Source organism: Pseudophryne corroboree, unplaced genomic scaffold, assembly GCF_028390025.1.
Source record: "Pseudophryne corroboree isolate aPseCor3 unplaced genomic scaffold, aPseCor3.hap2 scaffold_299, whole genome shotgun sequence".
Taxonomy (NCBI): domain Eukaryota; kingdom Metazoa; phylum Chordata; class Amphibia; order Anura; family Myobatrachidae; genus Pseudophryne; species Pseudophryne corroboree.
Window position 1 is genome coordinate 489,754 of NW_026969662.1, and position 11,634 is coordinate 501,387.

The following is an 11,634-nucleotide window of genomic DNA, read 5'->3' on the forward strand; positions in this document are numbered from 1 at the left end:
CCTTTTGGTTAATAGCCTTACACACTAACTGATTGCGCCAAAACGACACTTTGCAAAAGAACATACTGACAAAGGCTAATAAGCATTCATCTAGAACGATTCCTAGAAACATTTTAAAAAGTCAATAATGTGGAGAGTTTTTGTAAGATGTTTCTTCCATCAACCAATGAAGAAACACATTGGTACTTTCCCATGATGAGTGAGTGCTTCAGGATCTCTTGCACTTACATGTGCAGCAGAGTACTGTAATGGAAGCATGCTGGGTCCATAACCCAGAGGTAGGCAGATTGAAACTATCCTCTGCTATATGCATTTTTTTTTGTTAATTAAAGTAATCCAAAACTGGGATTGATATTTTTGCTCTTTTATTTTTACTTAAAGTACAATAACTTTTACCATTTTAATTTGTTTTAATAGTATATTGACAGTATTGTTTTCTTTCAAAAATCCAATTAATTTTCTTTACCCGATTATTAAAATGGTAATTGACAAAAACAAACTACATTGTCACCAGAAGAGCAATACAAAATGTACAAGTGATATATTAAAATCATCTTTCCAGCTTGAATTTCAATGATGCATTGGGGCAACGATTTTGTGAGAAACATCTTCACCCTTAAATAAAGATGTTCTTAATTCCTTACCTGTGTGCTAATTAGATATCACCTTGTTTTCACATTAAACAGACTTCCACATGAGAAAACAGCAAAGATGCAGTGGCGTTAATGTTTCCTGGTGTCAACCTGTATTATTTCCGTAGATATTGAAATGAGGATGCATCTTGCTGCCTTTCCAATGAAGCAAGTTTAATTTAGTAATAGGTGAAAAACCATCCCTACAAAGGTGTTAATCAGAGACTTGGCTTTGTGGACACTTTTCAGAGAACAAATTTGTTATCATAAAAATAAAGCCAGAAAATGAAGAGCTGTTTAATCACTCAATTGGATTTTTCTGCCAGCATTTTTCTTTTTCTCTGCAACCCACTGCTAAATTGTGCTTCCTAGCTGTTTTTTTTATAAAATCACTTAATCAAATCTAACTCTGATTACATCAGAGAAGGCCAGGTACCCTACACCATAAGAGAGGGTTTGCAATTTTGACTTGTCTACTTAAATATTACCAAAATCTGATCACAAGGTCAATTACGTCCCTGGATGGGATTGAACCACCAACCTTTTGATTAATAGCTGAACACACTAACCGATTGCGCCACAGAGACACTTTGCGAAAAGTACACACTGACAAAGACTAATAAGCATTCATCTAGAACGTTTCCTAGAAAAACTTTAAAAAGTCAATAATCTGGAGAGTTTTTGTAAGATGTTTCTTCCAGCAACAAATGAAGAAACACATTGTTACTTTCGCATGATGAGTGAGTGCTTCAGGATCTCTTGCACTTACATGTGCAGCAGAGTACTGCAATGGAAGCATGGTGGGCCCATAACCCAGAGGTAGGCAGATTGAAACTATCCTTTGCTATATGCATTTTTTTTTTGTTCATTAAAGTAATCCAAAACTGGGATTGATATTTTAGCTTTTATTTTTACTTAAAGTACAATAACTTTTACCATTTTAATTTGTTTTAATAGTATATTGACAGTATTGTTTTCTTTCAAAAATCCAATTAATTTTCTTTACCCGATTATTAAAATGGTAATTGACAAAAACAAACTACATTGTCACCAGAAGAGCAATACAAAATGTACAAGTGATATATTAAAATCATCTTTCCAGCTTGAATTTCAATGATGCATTGGGGCAACGATTTTGTGAGAAACATCTTCACCCTTAAATAAAGATTTTCTTAATTCCTTACCTGTGTGCTAATTAGATATCACCTTGTTTTCACATTAAACAGACTTCCACATGAGAAAGCAGCAAGGATGCAGTGGCGTTAATGTTTCCTGGTATCAACCTGTATTATTTCAGTAGATATTGAAATGAGGATGCATCTTGCTGCCTTTCCAATGAAGCAAGTTTAATTTAGTAATAGGTGAAAAACCATCCCTACAAATATGTTAATCAGATACTTGGCTTTGTGGACACTTTTCAGAGAACAAATTCGTTAGCATAAAAATAAAGCCAGAAAATGAAGAGCTGTTTAATCACTCAATTGGATTTTTCTGCCAGCATATTTCTTTTTCTCTGCAACCCACTGCTAAATTGTGCTTCCTAGCTGTTTTTTTTATAAAATCACTGATTCAAATCTAACTCTGATTACATCAGAGTAGGCCAGGTACCCTACACCATAAGAAGGGGGTTTGAAATTTTGACTTGTCTACTTAAAGATCACCAAAATCTGATAACAAGGTCAATTACATCCCTGGGTGGGATTGAACCACCAACCCTTTGATTAATAACCAAACACACTAACAGATTGCGCCACAGAGACACTTTACAAACGTACATACTGACAAAGGCTAATAAGCATTCATCTAGAACGTTTCCTAGAAAAACTTTAAAAAGTCAATAATCTGGAGAGTTTTTGTAAGATGTTTCTTCCATCAACCAACGAAGAAACACATTGGTACTTTCCCATGATGAGTGAGTGCTTCAGGATCTCTTGCACTTACATGTGCAGCAGAGTACTGCAATGGAAGCATGCTGGGCCCATAACCCAGAGGTAGGCAGATTGAAACTATCCTTTGCTATATGAATTTTTTTTTTTGTTCATTAAAGTAATCCAAAACTGGGATTGATATTTTCGCTTTTATTTTTACTTAAAGTACAATAACTTTTACCATTTTAATTTGTTTTAATAGTATATTGACAGTATTGTTTTCTTTCAAAAATCCACTTAATTTTCTTTACCCTATTATTAAAATGGTAATTGACAAAAACAAACTACATTGTCACCATAAGAGCAATACAAAATGTACAAGTGATATATTAAAATCATCTTTCCAGCTTGAATTTCAATGATGCATTGGGGCAACGATTTTGTGAGAAACACCTTCACCCTTAAATAAAGATTTTCTTAATTCCTTACCTGTGTGCTAATTAGATATCACCTTGTTTTCACATTAAACAGACTTCCACATGCGAAAGCAGCAAGGATGCAGTGGCGTTAATGTTTCCTGGTGTCAACCTGTATTATTTCAGTAGACATTGAAATGAGGATGCATCTTGCTGCCTTTCCAATGAAGCAAGTTTAATTTAGTAATAGGTGAAAAACCATCCCTACAAAGGTGTTAATCAGAGACTTGGCTTTGTGGACACTTTTCAGAGAACAAATTTGTTAGCATAAAAATAAAGCCAGAAAATGAAGAGCTGTTTAATCACTCAATTGGATTTTTTTGCCAGCATATTTCTTTTTCTCTGCAACCCACTGCTAAATTGTGCTTCCTAGCTGTTTTTATAAAATCACTGAATCAAATCTAACTCTGATTACATCAGAGAAGGCCAGGTACCCTACACCATAACAGGGGGTTTGAAATTTTGACTTGTCTTCTTAAAGATCACCAAAATCTGATAACAAGGTCAATTACGTCCCTGGGTGGGATTGAACCACCAACCTTTTGGTTAATAACCATACACACTAACTGATTGCGCCACAGCGACACTTTGCAAAAGTACATACTGACAAAGGCTAATAAGCATTCATCTAGAACGTTTCCTAGAAACATTTTAAAAAGTCAATAATGTGGAGAGTTTTTGTAAGATGTTTCTTCCATCAACCAATGAAGAAACACATTGGTACTTTCCCATGATAAGTGAGTGCTTCAGGACCTCTTGCACTTACATGTGCAACAGAGTACTGTAATGGAAGCATGCTGGGTCCATAACCCAGAGGTAGGCAGATTGAAACTATCCTCTGCTATATGCATTTTTTTTTGTTAATTAAAGTAATCCAAAACTGGGATTGATATTTTTGCTCTTTTATTTTTACTTAAAGTACAATAACTTTTACCATTTTAATTTGTTTTAATAGTATATTGACAGTATTGTTTTCTTTCAAAAATCCAATTAATTTTCTTTACCCGATTATTAAAATGGTAATTGACAAAAACAAACTACATTGTCACCAGAAGAGCAATACAAAATGTACAAGTGATATATTAAAATCATCTTTCCAGCTTGAATTTCAATGATGCATTGGGGCAACGATTTTGTGAGAAACATCTTCACCCTTAAATAAAGATTTTCTTAATTCCTTACCTGTGTGCTAATTAGATATCACCTTGTTTTCACATTAAACAGACTTCCACATGAGAAAGCAGCAAGGATGCAGTGGCGTTAATGTTTCCTGGTGTCAACCTGTATTATTTCAGTAGACATTGAAATGAGGATGCATCTTGCTGCCTTTCCAATGAAGCAAGTTTAATTTAGTAATAGGTGAAAAACCATCCCTACAAAGGTGTTAATCAGAGACTTGGCTTTGTGGACACTTTTCAGAGAACAAATTCGTTAGCATAAAAATAAAGCCAGAAAATGAAGAGCTGTTTAATCACTCAATTGGATTTTTCTGCCAGCATATTTCTTTTTCTCTGCAACCCACTGCTAAATTGTGCTTCCTAGCTGTTTTTTTTTATAAAATCACTGATTCAAATCTAACTCTGATTACATCAGAGTAGGCCAGGTACCCTACACCATAAGAAGGGGGTTTGAAATTTTGACTTGTCTACTTAAAGATCACCAAAATCTGATAACAAGGTCAATTACATCCCTGGGTGGGATTGAACCACCAACCCTTTGATTAATAACCAAACACACTAACAGATTGCGCCACAGAGACACTTTACAAACGTACATACTGACAAAGGCTAATAAGCATTCATCTAGAACGTTTCCTAGAAAAACTTTAAAAAGTCAATAATCTGGAGAGTTTTTGTAAGATGTTTCTTCCATCAACCAACGAAGAAACACATTGGTACTTTCCCATGATGAGTGAGTGCTTCAGGATCTCTTGCACTTACATGTGCAGCAGAGTACTGCAATGGAAAAATGCTGGGCCCATAACCCAGAGGTAGGCAGATTGAAACTATCCTCTGCTATATGCATTTTTTTTGTTAATTAAAGTAATCCAAAACTGGGATTGATATTTTTGCTCTTTTATTTTTACTTAAAGTACACTAACTTTTACCATTTTAATTTGTTTTAATAGTATATTGACAGTATTGTTTTCTTTCAAAAATCCACTTAATTTTCTTTACCCTATTATTAAAATGGTAATTGACAAAAACAAACTACATTGTCACCAGAAGAGCAATACAAAATGTACAAGTGATATATTAAAATCATCTTTCCAGCTTGAATTTCAATGATGCATTGGGGCAACGATTTTGTGAGAAACACCTTCACCCTTAAATAAAGATTTTCTTAATTCCTTACCTGTGTGCTAATTAGATATCACCTTGTTTTCACATTAAACAGACTTCCACATGCGAAAGCAGCAAGGATGCAGTGGCGTTAATGTTTCCTGGTGTCAACCTGTATTATTTCAGTAGACATTGAAATGAGGATGCATCTTGCTGCCTTTCCAATGAAGCAAGTTTAATTTAGTAATAGGTGAAAAACCATCCCTACAAAGGTGTTAATCAGAGACTTGGCTTTGTGGACACTTTTCAGAGAACAAATTTGTTAGCATAAAAATAAAGCCAGAAAATGAAGAGCTGTTTAATCACTCAATTGGATTTTTTTGCCAGCATATTTCTTTTTCTCTGCAACCCACTGCTAAATTGTGCTTCCTAGCTGTTTTTATAAAATCACTGAATCAAATCTAACTCTGATTACATCAGAGAAGGCCAGGTATACTACACCATAACAGGGGGTTTGAAATTTTGACTTGTCTACTTAAATATCACCAAAATCTGATAACAAGGTCAATTACGTCCCTTAGTGGGATTGAACCACCAACCTTTTGATTAATAACCATACACACTGAGGCAGCACAAGGGAACTCTCGAAAGAAGAACAAGGCTAGAGGAAGAACTGAAACAAAGAAATCTGACTTTTACTAGAGCTGACCAGAGGAAAGCACAAACACAGTCCCCCACTACCACAAATAATGCAGTTGAGTTTCCCACATTTGGGGAAATCACATGGGTCAGCATACCCAGAATGCAATGAATGAACCTCACCCTGGGAGAACAATCTTCAAGACCATGGTCTCTCCTATGCAAAATAAGTATGATTTGGGATAGGGCTGGGGAGGGCCGCTGCTCAGGCACATCTCTGTCAAGTAAAGGAGATTCAACTGAGGCAGCACAAGGGAACTCTCATCTGGGGACAACAACTGCAGGGAGAACACATATTTTCAGATGAACATGGGAGGGCAGAAGGCTGCCTAATACTGAAGCACCCCCAAACAACAAACCAAATGCAACAACTAGTGCAAGCATTCCTGGGGGAAGGCCTGCAGCAGATGGATTTGCATATGGTGATGCCATCCAAGCAGTGGGTCAAAGTTGGCTTCAACCCTCGTCTGCATACGAAAAGAGAAAAGGGGCGTGCAGGGCATGGCGGCCTTTTGCGGCGCTTGGATGACCCCTAGTTCGCATTACACACCTCCACCCTCCTTCGGTGTGGGGCTCATGTTGGCTATGCCCCAGCCCCTGAAGCATTCAAGCTGATTTCTTGCAGCAGCTGGGCACTGTAACTGCTCCAGAGCTGCTCTGTAAGGCAAGTAAAAGGGTGTGGGCCCTGCAGCACTACCTGTAGTTTGCATTGTGCGTTGGAAGGCACGAAGTAAGCAGACGGGAGAAGTCAGGATAGTGCGCAAGGGCATAGAAGGGAGCGGCTCAAGAAAAGAGAAGTGGAAACAGACAGCAAACTAGGCTGGAGAGAGACCTGAGACAAAGAGATCTGAATTATACGAGAGCCGACCAAGGGAAACACAAATTATGCAGTCAAGTTTCCCACATTTGGGGAAATCACAGGGGCAGCACAACCAGAGTGCAATGGGTGAGCCTTGCCCTTGGAGAAGCACCTTCATGATCATAGTATCTCACCTGGCAGGTAAGTAGGAGTTGGGCTAGAGCTGGGGAGGGTCGCTGCTCGGGCACCCCCCTGTCAAGTGAAAGAGATCCAACTGAGGCAGCACAAGGGAACTCTCGAAAGAAGAACAAGGCTAGAGGAAGATCTGAGATAAAGAAATCTGATTTTTACCAGAGCTGACCAGAGGAAAGCACAAACACAGTCCCCCACTACCACAAATAATGCAGTCGAGTTTCCCACATTTGGGGAAATCACAGGGGTCAGCATACCCAGAATGCAATGAATGAACCTCACCCTGGGAGAACAATCTTCATGACCATGGTATCGCCTATGCAAAATAAGTATGATTTGGGATAGGGCTGGGGAGGGCCGCTGCTCAGGCACATCTCTGTCAAGTAAAGGAGATTCAACTGAGGCAGCACAAGGGAACTCTCATCTGGGGACAACAACTGCAGGGAGAACACATATTTTCAGATGAACATGGGAGGGCAGAAGGCTGCCTAATACTGAAGCACCCCCAAACAACAAACCAAATGCAACAACTAGTGCAAGCATTCCTGGGGGAAGGCCTGCAGCAGATGGATTTGCATATGGTGATGTCATCCAAACAGTGGGTCAAAGTTGGCTTCAACCCTCGTCTGCATATGAAAAGAGACAAGGGGCGTGCAGGGCATGGCGGCCTTTTGCGGCGCTTGGATGACCCCTAGTTCGCATTACACACCTCCACCCTCCTTCGGTGTGGGGCTCATGTTGGCTATTCCCCAGCCCCTGAAGCATTCAAGCTGATTTCTTGCAGCAGCTGGGCACTGTAACTGCTCCAGAGACGCTCTGTAAGGCAAGTAAAAGGGTGTGGGTCCTGCAGCACTACCTGTAGTTTGCATTGTGCGTTGGAAGGCACGAAGTAAGCAGACGGGAGAAGTCAGGATAGTGCGCAAGGGCATAGAAGGGAGCGGCTCAAGAAAAGAGAAGTAGAAACAGACAGCAAACTAGGCTGGAGAGAGACCTGAGACAAAGAGATCTGAATTATACGAGAGCCGACCAGGGGAAACACAAATTATGCAGTCAAGTTTCCCACATTTGGGGAAATCGCAGAAGCAGCACACCCAGAGTGCAATGGGTGAGCCTTGCCCTGGGAGAAGCACCTTCATGATCATAGTATCTCACCTGGCAGGTAAGTAGGAGTTGGGCTAGAGCTGGGGAGGGTCGCTGCTCGAGCATCCCCCTGTCAAGTAAAGGAGATTCAACTGAGGCAGCACAAGGGAACTCTCATCTGGGGACAACAACTGCAGGGAGAACACATATTTTCAGATAAAAATCTTGGTCATGCTCTGGTTTCTCTTCAGAACGAACAAATCTTTCGCCTTTTACTAAAGATTTCCGTGGAGAGGAGCAAAACCGAGTTTTATCTCAATTTTTGCATGCCCCATATTATTGGGGTTTCTTTTATCGGATTAAAGACAGAACGAGTGTGCTTTCTTGTTAGCTTTAATGTAAGTTTATTTGCATAACAATGACAATAAATGTCTGTTTCTTTTCAAGCAGAACTTTCTTGACCATACTAATTGCTTGAAAGATCTGGGAGCACATGGAAAAGAGTACAAACCATGCTTATAGCAAGGGGAAGCCTGGTGAGAAATCTGCTTTCTTTCTTTCAAATTGGGTGCTCACTTTGAGCTGAATGAGGACTGCTGGCATGGCACTCAGGCGACAGGTGGAATCTTGGTCATGCTCTGGTTTCTCTTCAGAACGAACAAATCTTTCGCCTTTTACTAAAGATTTCCATGGAGAGGAGCAAAACTGAGTTTTATCTCAATTTTTGCATGCCCCGTCTTATTGGAGTTTCTTTTATCAGTTTAAAGATAGAACGAGTGTGCTTTAATGTAAGCTCATTTGCGTAGAAATGACAGTAAATGTTTGTTTCTTTTCAAACAGAACTTTCTTGACTATACTAATTGCTTGAAAGATCTGGGAGCACATGGAAAAGAGTACAAACCATGTTTATAGCAAGGGGAAGCCTGGTGAGAAATCTGCTTTCTTTCTTTCAAATTGGGTGCTCACTTTGAGCTGAATGAGGACTGCTGGCATGGCACTCAGGCGACAGGTAGAATCTTGGTCATGCTGTGGTTTCTCTTCAGAACGAACAAATCTTTCGCCTTTTACTAAAGATTTCCGTGGAGAGGAGCAAAACTGAGTTTTATCTCAATTTTTGCATGCCCCATCTTATTGTGGTTTTATTTTATTGGTTTAAAGATAGAACGAGTGTGCTTTAATGTAAGCTCATTTGCATAGAAATGACAGTAAATGTTTGTTTCTTTTCAAACAGAACTTTCTTGACCACACTAATTGTTTGAAAGATCTGGGAGCACATGGAAAAGAGTACAAACCATGTTTATAGCAAGGGGAAGCCTGGTGAGAAATCTGCTTTCTTTCATTCAAATTGGGTGCTCACTTTGAGCTGAATGAGAACTGCTGGCATGGCACTCAGGCGACAGGTGGAATCTTGGTCATGCTCTGGTTTCTCTTCAGAACTAACAAATATTTCGCCTTTTATTAAAGATTTCCGTGGAGAGGAGCAAAACTGAGTTTTATCTCAATTTTTGCATGCCCCATATTATTGGGGTTTCTTTTATCAGTTTAAAAGACAGAACGAGTGTGCTTTCTTGTTAGCTTTAATGTAAGTTTATTTGCATAACAATGACAGTAAATGTTTGTTTCTTTTCAAACAGAACTTTCTTGACCATGCTACTTGCTTGAAAGATCTGGGAGCACATGGAAAACAGTACAAACCATGCAGTATCACAAGAGCCTTTATTTGATCTTTCATGAAGATAGAGCAGAATTGAGGACACGTCAACAATTTCTGCCGAAGGTGGTTCATCTTTCCACATGGTGCCTTTGGCCACTGACACCTTCGTTGAGTCAAAGTCTCTGGCTGTGGTCAGAACTTTGAAAATTTATGTCACCAGAACGGTTCAGATTAGGAAAACAGAGGCTCTGTTTGTCCTGTATGCTCCCAACATGATTGGGTGTCCTGCTTCCATGCAGACCATTATGCGCTGGATCTGTGGTAAGATTCAGCATGCTCATTCCACGGCAGGATTGCCGTTACTGAATTAGGTGAAGACCCATTCTACTAGAAAGGTGGGTTCATCCTGGGCAGCTGGTCGGGGAGTCTCGGCATTGCAACTTTGCCGAGCAGCTATTTAGTAAACACTTTTGCTAAGTTTTACAAGTTTGATACCTTGGCTGATGATAACCTCAAGTTGGGTCATTCGGTGCTGCAGAGTCGTACGCACTCTCCCACCCGTTCAAGAGCTTTGGTATAACCCCATGGTTCTTAATGTGACCCCAGCATCCTCTAGGTCGTATGAGAAAATAGGATTTTAATACCTACCGGTAAATCCTTTTCTCTTAGTACGTAGAGGATGCTGGGCACCCGTCCCAGTCCATACTGTGTCTGCAGTTATTACTTGTGGTTATACACATGTTGTGTTACGGTTCTGGTCAGCTTTTTGCTGCAATTGTTCATGCCGTTGGCTTGTGTTCTGTTGAATGCCACGTTCTGCGGCATGCTTAAGGTGTGAGCTGGTAAGATGCTCACCTTAGTTTAACAATAAATCCTTTCCTCGAAATGTCCGTCTCCCTGGGCACAGTTCCTATAACTGGAGTCTGGAGGAGGGGCATAGAGGGAGGAGCCAGTTCACACCCTTTGAAAGTCTTAAAGTGCCCATGTCTCTTGCGGATCCCGTCTATACCCCATGGTTCTTAATGTGACCCCAGCATCCTCTACGGACTAAGAGAAAAGGATGCCCTTGTGTACTATCCTGACTTCTCCTCCCGTCTGCTTACTTTGTGCCTTCCAACGCACAATGCGAACTACAGGTGGTGCTGCAGGGCCCACACCCTTTTACTTGCCTTACAGAGCAGCTCTGGAGCTGTTACAGTGCCCAGCTGCTGCAAGAAATCAGCATGAATGCTTCAGGGGATGGGGCATGGCCAACATGAGCCCCACACCAAAGGAGGGTGGGGGTGTTTAATGCGAACTAGGGGTCATCCAAGCACTGCAAAAGGCCGCCATGCCCTGCATGCCCCTTTTCTCTTTTTATATGCAGATGAGGGTTCCAGCCAACTTTGGCCCACTGCTTGGATGACATCACCGTATGCAAATCCGTCTGCTGCAGACCTTCCCCCAGGAATGCTTGTACTAGTTGTTGGATATGGTTTGATATTTGATGGTGCTTCAGTATTAGGCAGCCTTCCGCCCTCCCATGTTCATCTGAAAAGATGTGGTCTCCCTGCAGTTGTTGTCCCCAGACGAGAGTTCCCTTGTGCTTCCTCAGTTGAATCTCCTTAACTTGACGGGGGAGGGGCTGCCCGAGCTGCCACCCTCCCCAGCCCTATCCCAACTCATACTTATTTTACATATTAGATCTCTTGATCATGAAGATTGTTCTCACAGGGTGAGGTTCATCCATTATATTTTAAAATAGGAAGGTACAAATTACATATTTGAATTGCATCTATGTGCTGGATTCAAATGTCCCCCCCCCCCCCTTCCTTTCTCAATTGTGCCCGTCAGCAGCTATTCTAAGGTTGCTGCCAATGGGTGTGACACATTAATTTCTTCTGTGGGGTACACTGGACTCCACAAGGATTCACATTGGGGTGTAGAGTAGGATCTTGATCTGAGGCACCAAC

General features: G+C 40.5%; 8 non-coding genes across 8 annotated transcripts; 4 read left to right on the top strand and 4 right to left on the bottom strand.

Annotated features, from left to right (window-relative positions):
• Window positions 1-5,967: 5,967 nt before the first annotated feature.
• Window positions 5,968-6,131, bottom strand: LOC135016227 (U1 spliceosomal RNA). The gene has a single exon (XR_010214362.1). It is a non-coding gene; the product is annotated as a U1 spliceosomal RNA (small nuclear RNA).
• Window positions 6,132-6,802: 671 nt separating this feature from the next.
• LOC135016449 (U1 spliceosomal RNA) lies at window positions 6,803-6,965 on the bottom strand. Its single transcript, XR_010214551.1, has one exon. It is a non-coding gene; the product is annotated as a U1 spliceosomal RNA (small nuclear RNA).
• A 152-nt stretch (window positions 6,966-7,117) lies between these two features.
• Window positions 7,118-7,281, bottom strand: LOC135016209 (U1 spliceosomal RNA). Its single transcript, XR_010214344.1, has one exon. It is a non-coding gene; the product is annotated as a U1 spliceosomal RNA (small nuclear RNA).
• Window positions 7,282-7,952: 671 nt separating this feature from the next.
• On the bottom strand, window positions 7,953-8,115 carry LOC135016370 (U1 spliceosomal RNA). Its single transcript, XR_010214502.1, has one exon. It is a non-coding gene; the product is annotated as a U1 spliceosomal RNA (small nuclear RNA).
• A 144-nt stretch (window positions 8,116-8,259) lies between these two features.
• LOC135016492 (U5 spliceosomal RNA) lies at window positions 8,260-8,375 on the top strand. Its single transcript, XR_010214576.1, has one exon. It is a non-coding gene; the product is annotated as a U5 spliceosomal RNA (small nuclear RNA).
• A 286-nt stretch (window positions 8,376-8,661) lies between these two features.
• Window positions 8,662-8,777, top strand: LOC135016506 (U5 spliceosomal RNA). The gene has a single exon (XR_010214591.1). It is a non-coding gene; the product is annotated as a U5 spliceosomal RNA (small nuclear RNA).
• Window positions 8,778-9,051: 274 nt separating this feature from the next.
• LOC135016505 (U5 spliceosomal RNA) lies at window positions 9,052-9,167 on the top strand. The gene has a single exon (XR_010214590.1). It is a non-coding gene; the product is annotated as a U5 spliceosomal RNA (small nuclear RNA).
• Window positions 9,168-9,442: 275 nt separating this feature from the next.
• Window positions 9,443-9,558, top strand: LOC135016514 (U5 spliceosomal RNA). Its single transcript, XR_010214599.1, has one exon. It is a non-coding gene; the product is annotated as a U5 spliceosomal RNA (small nuclear RNA).
• Window positions 9,559-11,634: the final 2,076 nt, after the last annotated feature.